At 36.6% G+C, this 16,337-nt stretch overlaps 1 protein-coding gene and 1 pseudogene across 1 annotated transcript in view; one reads left to right on the top strand and one right to left on the bottom strand.

Annotated features, from left to right (window-relative positions):
• LOC125280859 (gastrula zinc finger protein XlCGF57.1-like) overlaps positions 1 to 16,337 on the bottom strand; it is a 1,316,469-nt gene that overhangs the window by 266,676 nt on the left and 1,033,456 nt on the right. The gene's annotated exons all lie outside the window — the stretch shown is intronic.
• The window catches only part of LOC125242807, a 267,069-nt pseudogene that overhangs the window by 183,963 nt on the left and 66,769 nt on the right, over positions 1 to 16,337 (top strand).

Genomic DNA, 16,337 nt, shown 5'->3' with positions numbered 1-16,337 from the left:
TTATTTTTTAAAGTTATCATGAGCATTGTTATGTTTAAAGCATATGTCTTAAAACATGGCAGTAGATCGGGAAGATTTTAAAACGAGCAGTTCATTCATAAATGTAATATCGCTGTGGAAATACAAACCGGAAGTCAAAAGACAACGAGCGCAACGCTGAAAAGGGGCGGGGCTACATAAGGGATATATTTACAAGCGTGTTTTTTTTTTTAAATCATGCAACAAAAATGACGGTCTAACCTCACTCCAAACTTCAAACCTAACTGTGACGTGAGCAAATGAGGTCCTGCAGAGACCTTGGGCCGGTTGCATAAACTGCTAAGTCTAGTCTTACAATTTAGTCATCAGTTTTTTTTCTTTAAGACTGTTCATAACTTTTTTTTAAATCAGCTACATAAAAACTTAGATTGGTCTAATTTAATACCAAAAAATAAGACTGATTACCCCTAACTAACTGTTAGTTGATCATGCTAGTTCTTAAAGGGTTACTTCAGGATTTAGCATTAAGCTTTGTATTAGTAGAATACCACTAGTATTTTCGAATTACCGTGCTTTCCCCCTTCATATCAGCCCGAGATGAGAGATTTATGCATTTTTATTCTGTAAAAAAGCCTCCGATGACGCAAAAATCGTCATTTTGCGTCATCGGAGGCTTTTTTGGCAAGAGGCTTAAGACTACAGCCAGCAATAGCAGGTAGTTCCGCATTTTTTCACCACACCCATAACATATGCGCGTTTGAGGTTACTCACGTACATAAATCAAAAGTTTTATCAAAAGTGGGTGTCAATTATATTTTTAAGCTTAACATATTTTGTTATAGTCTGCACTACATCAGTGGTTCATCTCGCAAATTTATCGGTCTCTGCAGTCATCTCAACCAATACAGCAACAGGCTTTTGTGGTAACGTTAGCATAAATAGATAAATAGACTAACTCAGTTTTACAGAACAGTGGCTTTACTTTGATAACAGTCAACTTATATGCAACTTATATGTAATTGTCTATCTAACGTTACTTTGCTAAGTTTGCAGTTTTACTGCTACCTACAACACTACATATAGGCTACTGTGTTATCAGTCTAGTATCAGCGAGTCTTACCTCTAGGCGAATACGCTTAGTACCAGATGCCCAGGCTGTTCGTCCTCTGGGAAAGTGAATATCGATGGTATCGCGGTGTCCTTCAGAATGGTTCTCTTCATTGCAAGGATATTTGGTTCGTAGTCCTCGTGCTTGAAATGGAGACTACATATTCTGCGTTTTTTTAGGTTTTCTATAACGGTGTCATCTCCAAACTTCGGATGTTTGATGGCCCACGGCCACTGTTTACATCGCTCCAAATCTTTAACTTAATCGGAAAATGATGGAAACTTACTTGTCCTTTCCTGGTTTTGGGTGTACATCCAGGTACAAAGCAATTTAGCACCATTTCGCTGTAAATGTATGAACTAACTCACGATTTATAGAATTAATATGTAACAAAGCAAGCCTAGTTGTTTGAATTTTCCTGGTAATTCCGCCTGTAACCGATAGGCGTGGTTTGGGCGTGGCCTCGCAAGGGCAGCAAAACAAGTGCATTCTGGGAGTTGTTGTCTTTCATCCACATTAGTCAAAAATACATTTTCTGCCTTTTCTCAGTCTAGAAAGCTCCAAATTCAAAAATAATTTCACATTTCTACTACATAAATGACCAATTTTAAATACACATTCATCTTTCCAGGGGTGAAGTACCCCTTTAAGACACAGTCTTAACATAATGGCTATGTTTATGCAACTGGCCGCTTGTGTGCATTGCCTGTTTTAGCCAATGTGTGGCGCCAATAACTCTGTTTACATCCAGTCACGCAATCCCATCAGAGCAACTAACGTTACCTTAATTGTTGTGCCGGCGCGGGAATAAATGCTGCGTTTTCATCTCCACTGGCAGGTGATGTCTTTATTAACTTAATAATGATTAACATTAGCCTTGATTTGTGTCACGTTTTTCTTTCATAGCATTGTTTAAATCAAAAATGGCGGAGGCCTACTTTTACATCAAAGACAGGACGACAACAATCCACAAATATGCAAACAGATGGCCAAAAGATGTGCCAAAAAAAAACTGAAAAAGAAGAAGAAGAACAATCCACAACACGGTATGCAATTACCAGGAAATATTTAGTATTTTTGATTTTTAAATCGTCTCCGGAATCAGGTCTGTGGTAGGCCTTATCTGTAGCAACCATAGGTGGCAACACAAATTTAGCTACGCTCTCATTGTGTAAAACTGTTTCTTTTAAAAAAAGAAACACATTTCTCAATCTCAAGGACACGTGGAGTAATGCGCGAAAATTAGTCAACAAAGGGAAGGAAGAAGGACACATGGAAAATGGTATGCATGTTTAACCTCACTTTTACTTCTAATTAAAATTCTTACAATTGAGATGTGTAACCACTCTTATTTTTTTTTAAGGGACCAAGATGTAGAATGAATTGGAGTTGAACCCATTGGTCTGTCCAAACTCTTGTGTGTGGAAGACTTGCAATGCAATGATATTAATTAGTTGATTAATTGTTGATGTTGTATTTTATACAGAGATTTATAACGATGTTTTGAGTTTTGAGAATGATGTGAGTTGTCTTGCAGGGTATTATGGGCATTTATTTATTTACTTTCAATGGAATAAGTTTAAATGTTTGAATTATTTAATATTTTACTATGTGTTAGAACCTAATGATATTTTTAAGCAATGTACAAATGTTGGCTGTTTTTAGTTAAGGTTGGTGTTATTTACAATAGAAACTGTATTACATTAAATAGAGGAATGCAATGATATTAAATGCAAGGAAAATAGAGGAGGACCAATTAATATTGATTGTCTGTAATAAATTCATTATTGTGAGTGTGACATATTTATATGATACATTATATATAACTAACAGCCTCAAAACATCACAGATAAAAAAAAAATTGTCATAGCTTAATGTAAAATGACACCTGGAAGCCATAATCATGATACCATGTATGTATGTTATATTTCAAATCATTAAAGCATTTAAACGGTGGAATTTTTAAAGTAAAGTGATGTACATGTAATTCTAAATTATGGTCCATTTTAGTTCATTTGTTATAATATTGGCTGACACATGTTATTTCAATTTACAGTTAAAATCTGTTAAACAACGATTTAAACTGTATTTCCGTTTACAGTCAAAACATGCTTTCTTAAGTAATGGGTTTACATGTTAGATATATCTACAGTCAAAATTGGTTTAGTAAAGTAACTGTTTAACCATGTTTTTTTACATCTACAGTTAAAACATGTTTCATGAAATAAGGGTTAAAACACGTTATTTACATTTTAAGTCAAAGAATGGTATTTAATTTAATGGTCTATGCATGTTTCTTAATTACACAGACAAAACATGTCATTTCAGATTACACTTTAAGCATTTTTTTGGATTGTATAGTCAATGTACCATTTCTCATGTTGCTGTGTAAACACATTACTTCAGTTCATGGTGTATCACCGTTATTCCCAATAATGGCAAACGTTTGGCACCCTGTGCTGCCATGCATTGCACCTTTTTTTAACGTGTTTTTTTTTTTTTACAGTGCATGTTTAAACTAAAATTTGTCCACATTTTATATATTGGTAAAACATACTGAGTTTCAATTCGGACACATGAATGAACTCTGCTTTATGGAACACAAACAACCTTTTTAACATGTTTGTTTGTATCATATTTGTCAGTGATTTAATTTTACTACAAAGATTAACCTAAAATTGTTGTATTTTTATGCACTTCTGTGACTGTAGACAATGCAGCGTCTGGAACAGGACTTTTATTTTGGAGTGACGACATGACGTCATAAGACTGCGCCGAGCTCCTGCATCTGTTGTGATTCTGCTGAAGAAAGGTTCGTTTTAAGAATTTAATCTGTTTTAATCAACAGAAATAGTTTTAATGATTTTTAATAGTTTTACAAGCGATGTTAAATGCGTTTATTTACAATTTAATGTAACATTGTGATTCTTTATCTAACTGTAATGAATAGGGTGACCACCATCAAACAAACCAAATGTGGGACGATTACTAAGTTGGTGTAAGACAATGTGGGACATGTTACCAACACTAAAACACGATCTGAAGCTGTTAGCCTATATAATCTAACTACTTTGTTCTTTAGTCCCTTCCAGAAAACACCATTACATCACAATGTAACATAACATGTCTTTATTTTACATGTAATTTAAATTAAAACATCACTGACTCTAAAAGCAGCAGGCATCATGCAGATAACTATTTTTGAATTAGGTGACCAGATTTCTGAAATGGAAACTGGGGACATTTCCTATTCGAGTGGTCAAAATATCACCAAAATCTCATTTGTTATTATCTATTTATCTAAAAAACAGGGACAACACATTTTTTAATGTTTTTTTTTTAATTGTTGTGGGTTCCTTATAGGCTATTATTACATTAATAATTATGATTTAGTTTTATTATTAGGATTTTTACTCTTTTAATATAATTAATATTTAATATTAACCACCGTAAAAGCAGTTCAAAACAATATGCCTGTTATAACATTAGTATGACTTTACAAAAGCACATTGCATTACAAAAATAAAAGAACATAAATATAAGAAGATGATTATAAAACAGCATTTAACAAATAATTTATAACATTATTGAATTTAATGTTAATTTTTGCAAGCTGTTTTTAGCTACTCTATACAGAAATTACAACAAGTTTTAACTTTTAACTATTTTTATCCATTATTTTGCATTTTAGACTCATTTTAAGCACAAAGTACGTACATTATTTTATTTAGTTTTTTTTATTCATATCTGAGTGTACCTTCACCACGGTTGTGTAGAAATTGCTGCGTTGTGACTGTGGAACTTTTGTGGATGTTAAAATTGTGCAAAACAATCTCGCACCCTGTTGAGGCCCTGTTATAAAACATTGCCTACAAACAGTATTACTTCAATTTAACATGAATAGTTAGTATGTTACTACCTTGAAACCGATAACGATGTTTATTTTGATATCTGACGATAATGGTGCATTTGCTCTGGTCCGGATCCTTTACATTCCTCATGAAGTAGCGGCGCATGCGCGACCAAGCTGCATAGCCCCCTCTGTTGGAGAACATGATCACTACACAATTTCTCCAGGAGGCTGACCGTGTTTACGCCTTTCTTTTCAACCATTGGATATGATTTAAAAAAACGGCTGTTGTATTTGTATAGGCGGGATGTTAGCCTACTTTTGTCGAAGCGCTGTTAACAATAAATAAAATGCTTTCTTAAAAAGGCAAAAGAACGCATGCACTTTTTCTTAATATTATAATTAGAAACAGTAAACCTGCGTCTCGTTTCTCTCTATATATCATAAATCAGTTTATCATGAACACGAGTTCAGTCTCTGGAGAGTAATGATGGAGAAACTGAACTTTTCAACTCCGAGTCAAATTGAATCAAATACCAATATCAAATATAATCTTAAATTTTTTTAATATCAAATGTAGATCATAAATGTCTAAATATGAAGTTTATTAATTTTAAGCATTAGTGTTGTTGTTGTTGTCCAACCGGTCATTGAAGACCATTAACTCTGTTAATTATTCTCTTCTTAAAGATGGCGTTTATTGAAGAGGAGACTGAAGACATGAAGATTGAGTTTATTAAAGAAGAGACTGAAGATATAGAGATAATTATTAAAGATGAGACTGAAGACATAAAGATTGAGTTTATTAAAGATGAGACTGAAGACATAATGATTGAAGAAACATTCAGTGTGAAACATGAAGATACTGAGGCAACAAACAGGTTGGTTTTATTCTCACAGCTGAATTTGATTATTATTAAAATGTCCAGCTCTACAGAAATAGAGAATATACAGAAATATAATCTTAGAGAATATCACAGAAGTTGCCAAAACAATTATTTTCTGAAACAATAAACCCAATATCATCTTCTGAATAGAGAACAATGGAAAAAAAATTTTTCTGTTCATGCTCTAAAGAAAAAAAATAGTCTGTAATTTGGTCTTTATCATTTTGTCAAACTTGCAGTTTTGTGCATTCGTATTTATATTAAATGTGTTTATAGACTAAATACCATAAAGGAGTGGTCGCTATAGGTGGCAATAATGTCTGCAATAATATCTGGCCTGCTCCCGCAGCCAGATTATTTGAATAGCGGCCGGTTCTGAAATAGATACTCGACTCGTGGTGTCGTATTATCACTGTGTCTACTAACTTACACCAGACACGCCGCAACAGCTAAAAGCTGTCTACCCTGAACAAACCGACCACTGCAAAGCACTTGGACTACAAACCCGATTCCAAAAAAGTTGGGACACTGTACAAATTGTGAATAAAAAAGGAATGCAATAATTTACAAATCTCACAAACTTATATTTTATTCACAATAGAATATAGACAACATATCAAATGTTGAAAGTGAGACATTTTGAAATGTCATGCCAAATATTGGCTCATTTTGGATTTCATGAGAGCTACACATTCCAAAAAAGTTGGGACAGGTAGCAATAAGAGGCCGGAAAAGTTAAATGTACATATAAGGAACAGCTGGAGGAGCAATTTGCAACTTATTAGGTCAATTGGCAACATGATTGGGTATAAAAAGAGCCTCTCAGAGTGGCAGTGTCTCTCAGAAGTCAAGATGGGCAGAGGATCACCAATTCCCCCAATGCTGCGGCGAAAAATAGTGGAGCAATATCAGAAAGGAGTTTCTCAGAGAAAAATTGCAAAGAGTTTGAAGTTATCATCATGTACAGTGCATAATATCATCCAAAGATTCAGAGAATCTGGAACAATCTCTGTGCGTAAGGGTCAAGGCCGGGAAAACCATACTGGATGCCCGTGATCTTCGGGCCCTTAGACGGCACTGTAGGAATGTGACGGTATCAAATTTTCATGTTGCGATTAATTGCTGAAGCTTTTATCACAGTATACGGTATTATCACGATATTGAAATAAGTTGCAAAAAAAAAGTGTTGTCATAGTATAACAGGTTTAAGAACTCTTTTTGTAATAACAAAAATAACTCTGAATGTTTAAATACAATAATACAATACACACAAAAAATAAAGTCAAATTTACAAACAGATTAAAGTGCAAAAGAATTAGGCTATAAAGAACAACAGGAAACACTTTACAATAAGGTCTCATTATTTAATGCATTAAAGCTACATTTGTTACAGAAAGTATTATTTTTTTTGTTAATGTTAGTTAAGAAACACAACTGATCATTGTTAATTTTATCTCAGGTCCATTAAATAAGTTCTTTTGATTTTAGTAATGTTATTAAACAGTGACTAAGAATAATTGATGCTTTATAAGCATTTTTCATTGTCGGTTTGGTAATAATGAATTAACATGTTAACTAATGAAGCCGTATGTCTTTAAGTCTTACTAAACAATAACAAATAATCAGAACATTTCTAATCTTTAGGGCATGTTGTAGTCCAGATTAAAATATATGTTTGAGGCATTTTAAAAACGTCACCAGCGCAGTTGCTTTGTTTATGGGGTTTCCGAGGTAACCGTTGCACTCTGCTGTTCCATCAGCGCCCTCTGCTGTCAGAGAGTGAACACGCATTTTAATTCAGCTCGTCTCCTTCACTCGTTCCGCCTTGTGCTTCTCATTGGCTTGTTTACATCTGAGCGCATGTCCCTTTGAAGCAGAATACAGTGGTGTTGTGCATTTTATACGGTTTATGGGGAAAGTATTCTTATATGCATTATAAAAATTTTAATAATTGGTAATAAATTATTATTTACGGTATTTTGAAATGCCCACGATAACAATACCGTGCATATTTATTATCGCAATATATCGCATTACCGGCACAACTCTATGGCACTGCATCTCATACAGGAATGCTACTGTAATGGAAATCACAACATGGGCTCAGGAATACTTCCAGAAAGGAATACTTGTTAGTGAACACAATCCACCGTGCCATTCGCCGTTGCCGGCTAAAACGCTATAGGTCAAAAAAGAAGCCATATCTAAACATGATCCAGAAGCGCAGGCGTTTTCTCTGGGCCAAGGCTCATTTAAAATGGACTGTGGCAAAGTGGAAAACTGTTCTGTGGTCAGACGAATCAAAATTTGAAGTTCTTTTTGGAAAACTGGGATGCCATGTCATCCGGACTAAAGAGGACAAGGACAACCCAAGTTGTTATCAGTGCTCAGTTCAGAAGCCTGCATCTCTGATGGTATGGGGTTGCATGAGTGAGTGTGGCATGGGCAGCTTACACATCTGGAAAGGCACCATCAATGCTGAAAGGTATATCCAAGTTCTAGAACAACATATGCTCCCATTCAGACATCTTCTATTTCAGGGAAGACCTTGCATTTCCCTACATGACAATGCCAGACCACATACTGCATCAATTACAACATCATGGCTGTGTAGGAGGAGGATCCGGGTACTGAAATGGCCAGCCTGCAGTCCAGATCTTTCACCCATAGAAAACATTTGGCGCATCATAAAGAGGAAGATGCGACAAAGAAGACCTAAGACATTTGAGCAACTAGAAGCTTGTATTAGACAAGAATGGGAGAACATTCCTATTCCTAAACTTGAGCAACTTGTCTCCTCAGTCCCCAGACGTTTGCAGACTGTTATAAAAAGAAGAGGGGATGCCACACAGTGGTAAACATGGCCTTGTCCCAGCTTTTTTGAGATGTGTTGATGCCATGAAATTTAAAATCAACTTATTTTTCCCTTAAAATGATAAATTTTCTCAGTTTAAACATTTGATATGTCATCTATGTTATTCTGAGTAAAATATTGAAATATGAAACTTCCACATCATTACTGCTGCTACTTGGCGTTCTACTGTAACCGTCTACTGCGGGAGTAGTAATAGTAATATAATAGTAGTAATATTGCCATAGTCGATAATACGTGACAGACTAGACAAGTAAATGTTATGTTCTATGGTTATGTGGTATTTTAGTGGTATCTATATGTCATTTAATGCGAAAAGCAACCATTCTCTTGCTTTTATTTACATGTAGGGCTGCACGATATATCGCACGATACGAAAAATAACATTGAACTTGAACACGATTATCGTTTAAACGCGATTCTAGTGCGATTATGAAATCACAAAGGCTGCGATTATTTGTTTTTTTTTTGCGCAGCTTGTCAATGAACTATGGCTCCAAATGCTAATCCATCTGAAAGCACTGCGAGTTTGAGTCATTTATAATGTACATTTGGAAAAGCAACACGCATCAAACTTCTTTTCAGACACGAGAAGCATTTATTAACATCTTGTCCAACAAAAGACAACATTTAATATGTTTTTACTCCAAACTCTCTTCATAAAGAAGTTGAGTGTCCTTCTGTGAGATGATGTGGCTTCTTACACAGAATAAGGCAGTCATGTTTAATTAATCAAAGCATTTCAATCTTCTGTTTATTCAGCTACAGCGATATGATGCTGCTGCAGGGCATGATTTTCTGCGCAAGAGCGCCCTCTAGCTTTCAGATGGAAAAGCATTTACTACTGATCACAGAGCCGTAAAGCTCTGACAAGCCACGCATTAAATAATCACAGCCTTTGCCATATCGCGTGCGATTTTATCGCGATAAATCGTGCAGCCCTAATGTAATGTATTGTTAACTATGTTAAATGATGAAATGATCCACGCTGTCCTCTTTGTTGTTGCTTAGCGATTTTTGTGTTCTTTAGCTACGGCAGTTGACAGTTTACTTCCAGTCGCCGTTACCGTTCCATCAACATCTGTTGCTTAAAGTCCCTATTATCGAATCTGGCCCCCTTTTATAAAAGTTTGGACACCCCTGGTTTAGAGCATACATGTTTTTGGTTTTGATGCATTAAATGTCTCAATTGTTTTATGTCTGTTTTTGTCCTAGACCTGATGGCACTGAAAGAGGCGAGTCATGAACTTAATGAAAGGGAAGAGAATAAACATCATGATTTCATGATTGGAGAAAGATTGACACAGGCTAAAAAGTGTTCCTCACAAAAAAGAGCTCAAAAGACAGGAACTAAAAGTTATTTCACCTGCCTACAGTGTGGAAAGAGTTTTGATCAACATAGAAACCTTCAAGTCCACATGAGAGTTCACACTGGAGAAAAGCCTTACACCTGTCAACAGTGTGGAAAGAGTTTCACATTTACAGGAAACCTTAAAGTCCACATGAGAGCTCACACTGGAGAAAAGCCTCACACCTGCAAACAATGTGGAAAAAGTTTCAGTCAAAAAGGAAACCTTAAAGTCCACATGAAAGTTCATACTCAAGAGAAGGCTTACACCTGCCAACAGTGTGGACAGAGTTTTACACATAAAGGAAGCCTTAAAGTCCACATGAGAACTCATACTGGAGAAAAGCCTCACACCTGCAAACACTGTGGAAAGAGTTTCAGTCAAAAGGAAGCCTTATAGCCCACATGAGATTTCACACTGGAGAGAGTCCATTCGCCTGTGAACAGTGTGGAAAGAGTTTCACTGGAAAAGGAAACCTTGAAATCCACATGAGAATTCACACTGGAGAGAAACCTTTCACCTGCCAACAATGTGGACAGAGTTTTACACATAAAGGAAGCCTTAAAGTCCACATGAGAACTCACACTGGAGAAAAGCCTTACACCTGCAAACAATGTGGAAAGAGTTTCAGTCATAAAGTAAGCCTTATAGCCCACATGAGAACTCACACTGGAGAGAAACCTTTCACCTGTCAAGAGTGTGGACAGAGTTTCACTGTAAAAGGAAACCTTATAGCCCACATGAGAAATCACACTGGAGAGAGTCCATTCACCTGTGAACTGTGTGGAAAGAGTATCAGTGGAAAAGGAAACCTTGAAGTCCACATGAGAATTCACACTGGAGAGAAACCTTTTACCTGCCAACAGTGTGGACAGAGTTTCAGACATAAAGGTAGCCTTAAAGTCCACATGAGAACTCACACTGGAGAAAAGCCTTACACCTGCACTCTGTGTGGGAATGGCTTCAAACGAGAACAAAACCTTAGGGAACACATGAATATTCACACTGGAGAGAAGCCTTTCACATGTGATCAGTGTGGAAAGAGTTTCAGATCTAAAGGTCAACTTAAGTGTCACATGAGGATTCACTGAAAGAGAACTGTTTTAGAAGTTGTACTTGTGGAAAGAGCAGAGGTGTAAAGAGTACCTGAAAACAATACTTGAGTAAAAGCAGAAATACCTGACAGTAAAAAATTACTCCCATTACAAGTTAAAAGTGACATTCTAATAAAACTTGAGTAAAAAAAATCTTGGAGCATCTGATTTTAACATTACTTTAGTATTTTACTCATGCTAAATGTAGGCTCAGAGATGCACTAGTCTTCGAAACCTGAGAGAAATGCCAGTAAAAATAAACAATTGATTTGATTGATGAGAAATCATGTTTATTTTCTAAAATCAAAATAAAACTGAACACCTCAACATTGTAATAAATCAAGTCTACAAAAAGTCTCAGTTAAGCGCAAGTGCCCAAAAACGCCACAATTTAACCAATATCCTTCATAAAGGTCTTGTCAATACAGCAGATAAATAAAATAATTTTAAGTAGTTACAGTCAACTTGCTCTGGATGTGTTGGTTTCTGTCAGAGCCGAGACTAGAACTCAGGTCTCCAGCGTGAGAGTCAGACTCCCAATCCTTGAGCCAATGGAGAATGGTGAATGCAACAGTAAGACGCACTTTAGAGAAGTTGAGATGCAGAATAAGTTTTTAATATAAGTTCAATTAACAAAAAAAATCCACAGCTAAAGCAAAAACAGCAAAAGAAGTTCTCAAAAAAACAAAAACTGTCCAAATGGGCATGCCACAAGAAATAATCCAAAGATGAGAAAGTCCACAAAAAAAAAAAAAAACAGAGAAGGAATAATCCACAGGCAAGAGAAAAATAAAAAAGTCTCAGAGATAGAGAACACTTACTCAGGCAACTGGCTTCAGAACAACTAAACACCAAGCAAAGAAGCTATGAGACAGAGTCGTTTAAATACACACGGCTGAACGAGACACACAGGGCCATGTAGGTTTGGATTTTGTTTTCCCTTCATAATAAAAACCTTCATTTAACAGCATGTTGTGTTTATTTGTGTTATGTTTGATGATCTGAAACATTAAAGTGTGACAAACATGCAAAAAAAAAAAAAAAATCAGGAAGGGGGCAAGCACTTTTTCACACCACTGTATACAGTATTTACAGTATCAAACATGAAAAACAGTGTCAGTGCCTCAATTCATCAGAAGCACAACTTCATTTTGTACTATTACGGGTATCTAGTGTGCTCATGTTTTCACCCGCGGAGATCTTACCTCAACGAACTCAAACACGAGTCATAGAAGCGTTCCACGCGAGTGAAGGCAGAGCCTCGGCGAACACCTATTACGTTATCGTCACGGACCAATAGTAGTACGAATGTGTTTTGCAGCGAATTTTTGTTGTGAAAACCTGGCAACCCTGCTCATCACCGGTGCAGTCATGATCTTATCTCCTAAATCAAACACAACTAACTGCTAATGCACTCACATTCATGTAAAGTACAAGTTTGGTTGAATACAGGCAAGATAAAGTACCTTCAATGCCTTCTTTATAGCAGAAACAAAATGCTGCAGAAAAAGCTGGGTGCCATGCAAAAAGGTTAATTGCATTACTCATCACAAATGTACAGGAGTTGAAAGTACATTTACTTGTTCAAAAATATAGTCAAGTACAGAGTTAAAGTTGCTTACATCATTATTTCCAAAAAGGTACTTAAGTACAGTAACTAATTACTGTATATTTACTCAAATACAAAATAATACACCACTGGGAAAGACAGGAAAACTACAAGAACCAGAGATGTTCACGAGTCTTTTATCTGGAGTCCGAGTCAAGTCTGAAGTCTTTATCACTGGAGTCTGAGTCAAGTCTGGAGTCTTTTGTCACGAGTCCAAGTCGAGTCTCGAGTCATTAAAAAAAAAAATTCTCATAATCAAATCCTATTTTTTTTATCCTAGTTGTATTATATAGACAAAATAATGATCTTTCTGTAATCTGTTTTATTTGAAATTAAGGTCCTATGATGTAAGGGATAATGTACATCCAGTTTGTTACTTTATAATCCATTACAATGTACAAAACAGTCGTCCTGGCAACACAAGTAGTTATTTTCAATACAGTCGCTAAACGGACACAAGATGGCGCCAGTGAGTCACGGTTTGTTGTACAGCAGTTTGTTATACAGCTTCGTTGTTATTGACGACAGTCATTATCAGAAAATATTAAACTTCGGAATGTTTAAGAATGTCAATTTAAAACTCTACACATGCTGATTGTGATACATTAAAATATGAGCTTTAAGTAATAAATGGATTAACATCTCTTTCTATCTCTCTCTTATGGACACACATTAAGAAAGAGAAAAGCTGCATATAATACGAAAAGATTGATAAAACGTAGTGCTAGGTTTAAAGTCTAGATTTTTTTGTTCATATTTTAACAGACTTACAATTAAAAAGAGCAATGCAGCTTCACCACAGTATAATAGCTAGCTGTATGAGTTAATGTGACTAACCTTTGTGGATGCGATGTCTCAAAAAAATTTATGATGTTGTTCCGGTGTCTTTAATTGTTTTCCCACATTCTGTGCGTCTAGCTGATCTGACGTGATAATAAACCCAAACGAAAGAACATATGGCACGGTGGTTCCCGTCATGTTGCATGGGACTCTTATTATGACATTTCGGAGTTTATGCGCACGGACATACGTAATCAAAGTGTATGACAAGAGTCCAATCTACCACGACACGTAAGGAAATATATGTGACGCAGATATTATAAAACCATTTAAACACAACACAAATTCTTTATTATATCAGTAGTTAAGGGTAAAAGACTTGAGTCATTTTTAAAATTTTCCGAGTCTTTTGTGCCGAGTTGAGTCAAGTCTGAAGTCGTTTCAGGTCGAGTTCGAGTCCGAGTCTGAAGTCTGTTAAAATGCGACTCGAGTGTGACTCGAGTCCGAGTCTCTAACTCGAGTGCCCATCTCTGACAAGAACCATGTAATAACACCAAAGAGAAGTTTCCTTGGCTTCAGTGTGAGAAAAGTTTCCCATATCAGAGACCATCTTGGTTACGTATGTAACCTTCGTTCCCTGAAGGAGGGAACGGAGACTTATGTCAGTAGTGAACCAACGAATTGGGATATTGCTAGAGAGCCCTATCACCTTTGAGTGTAACTAAATGAGCCAATGAACATTGGCATGCGAGCTTTGTGTCACGTGCACCTCCCCTACAGCGCGGGAATAAATGCGGAAATGAGAGCACTCGCACTTTGTTTTTTGCTACCCACACTTCAGTGAAGGCACAGGAACTGTGGCGACAGGATGTACAGTTCTCGCAGGTTCACTACCTGATTCCTGAAGGGAGTGGTAGGAACCTTGGGCACATATCCAGGCCGGGGTCTCAGGACCAGAGGTCGCGTTAACCGAAAATTTTCCGTCATTGACGGAATTTTTTTATCAATGACGGAAAAATCTGAAGGCCGTCCGTCACAGTGACAGATTACACTCAGGGTGATCTACTGTAAATTGTAACTGTAATTCCCACCCCTGTCCAGTTGGTGGCGAGTGCGCTCCAATGTAGCAGCAGAGCACTGGATCCAGAACAAAAATTAAACTGGCACGAATCTTTTGCTATGCGTTTGATACTGATAACGCACAGGCGAGTACCCAGAAGCTACAACTCTCTATCACGCCACATTAAAGAGCGCCAAAACGGTATTTATTGCTTGAATTTCTTAATGAAATGGACAGAATTTGAAATCTGAGACTTTTGTTCCATATCAAAAGCAACACAAAGCGTTAAGCCTATTGCGATTTATTGGATGGGAGGCGCACTGTTTAATCATCAACTGAAAACAGCATATAGCCTACCAAGAGATCGACTATATGGTTTACGAATCGATATTGGTCTCATGAATGCGCAAAACAGCAAGTAGACATTTTAATTGTTTATTAATAAAGTAATGTCTTCTGAATCAATGTCGGCTGCAAAGATGAAGTTGATATTGACTCTCATCATCTCCTCGTGGATGCGCTAGAGAGAGAATGCACTTCATTCGGTTTAGTCTACATAATCAGAGTAGCCCATTTCTTTTCGTTTTGAATTAATTCGTTTTCGTTAAAGTAGGTATTTAAAGCTTTCTATAGATATATTTCTCATGTCTGTGAGGCAAGCAGCCGCTAAGTTTCGGTTCATTTAGCTGACGCGTTCCAGTTCACGCGCCAGTGATCGCGCCCGCTCCTCCATGTCATGATTATATTGTCTGCTATATTTGCTTCTTATTTATTACATCCAGGCAATTGGTTAATGAAACATTGATTAAAATTAAGATACAATTTTTACAAAACGAAATTCACTTTAAAGAAAGGCTTTCTACAAAATAAAACTTAATGAAGTGTTTAAAATCATGTCTGACCCTCTCCATGTCTCCGGATATACTGCGCATCTCATGATGCATCTTACTCATGCTGTTAACTTTTCATAATCAAATAGATGAATTTAAAATATAACATAGGACTATTTAAACATAAACATGAAACTACGTTTTCTTTAATGGCTACCAACACGTAGCCTATACAACAGTAACGTTACAGAGAAATTTCACGTGTGAATTACCCGTCATTTTAATTTTCATATTTTAATTATAATAACACATTTAATTGCTTTTATTTTTGTTTAAATGTTATAATAACACATTTAATTGCTTTTATTTGTGAACAAAAATAAAAGCAATTAAATGTGTTATTATAATTAAAATATGAAAATTAAAATGACGAGTAGTAATAGATTATGATGGAATTTTTACGACCCTGTCCGTCAAAATGACGGACAATGTTAAAGTCTAACGCAACCTCTGCTCAGGACAACGTAAGTGTCACCCAGCCCGAATTCCAGGCACGATTCATCGACCGAAAGTGCATGCAGGTCCCCTACCCTCTTGATGGAGGTCAATGCAACCAGGAGTACTGTCTTAAGGGACAGCTCTTTTAACTGACTCCTTGTCCTCCCTGACCTTGCACAGAAGCTGTGCGAGCAGGCTCACTGGGGGAAACGGAAACTTGCATAGACCCCGGGGCCAGCTGTGTGCCAGTGGATCCGTGCCGAGAGTGCCCTTGGTCAGGGAGTAAAACAACTGACAATGGGCTGTGTCCGGGGAGGCAAACAGATCTGAGCGGTCCGAACCACTGCCAAATCAGCTGGACCACCTGGGGATGGAATCTCCATTCTACCGGAAGTGGAGGCTGCTCTGAGAGCTTGTCGGC

Source organism: Megalobrama amblycephala, linkage group LG1 (assembly GCF_018812025.1).
Source record: "Megalobrama amblycephala isolate DHTTF-2021 linkage group LG1, ASM1881202v1, whole genome shotgun sequence".
NCBI lineage: Eukaryota > Metazoa > Chordata > Actinopteri > Cypriniformes > Xenocyprididae > Megalobrama > Megalobrama amblycephala.
This window is presented reverse-complemented; position numbering and strand designations above follow the sequence as displayed.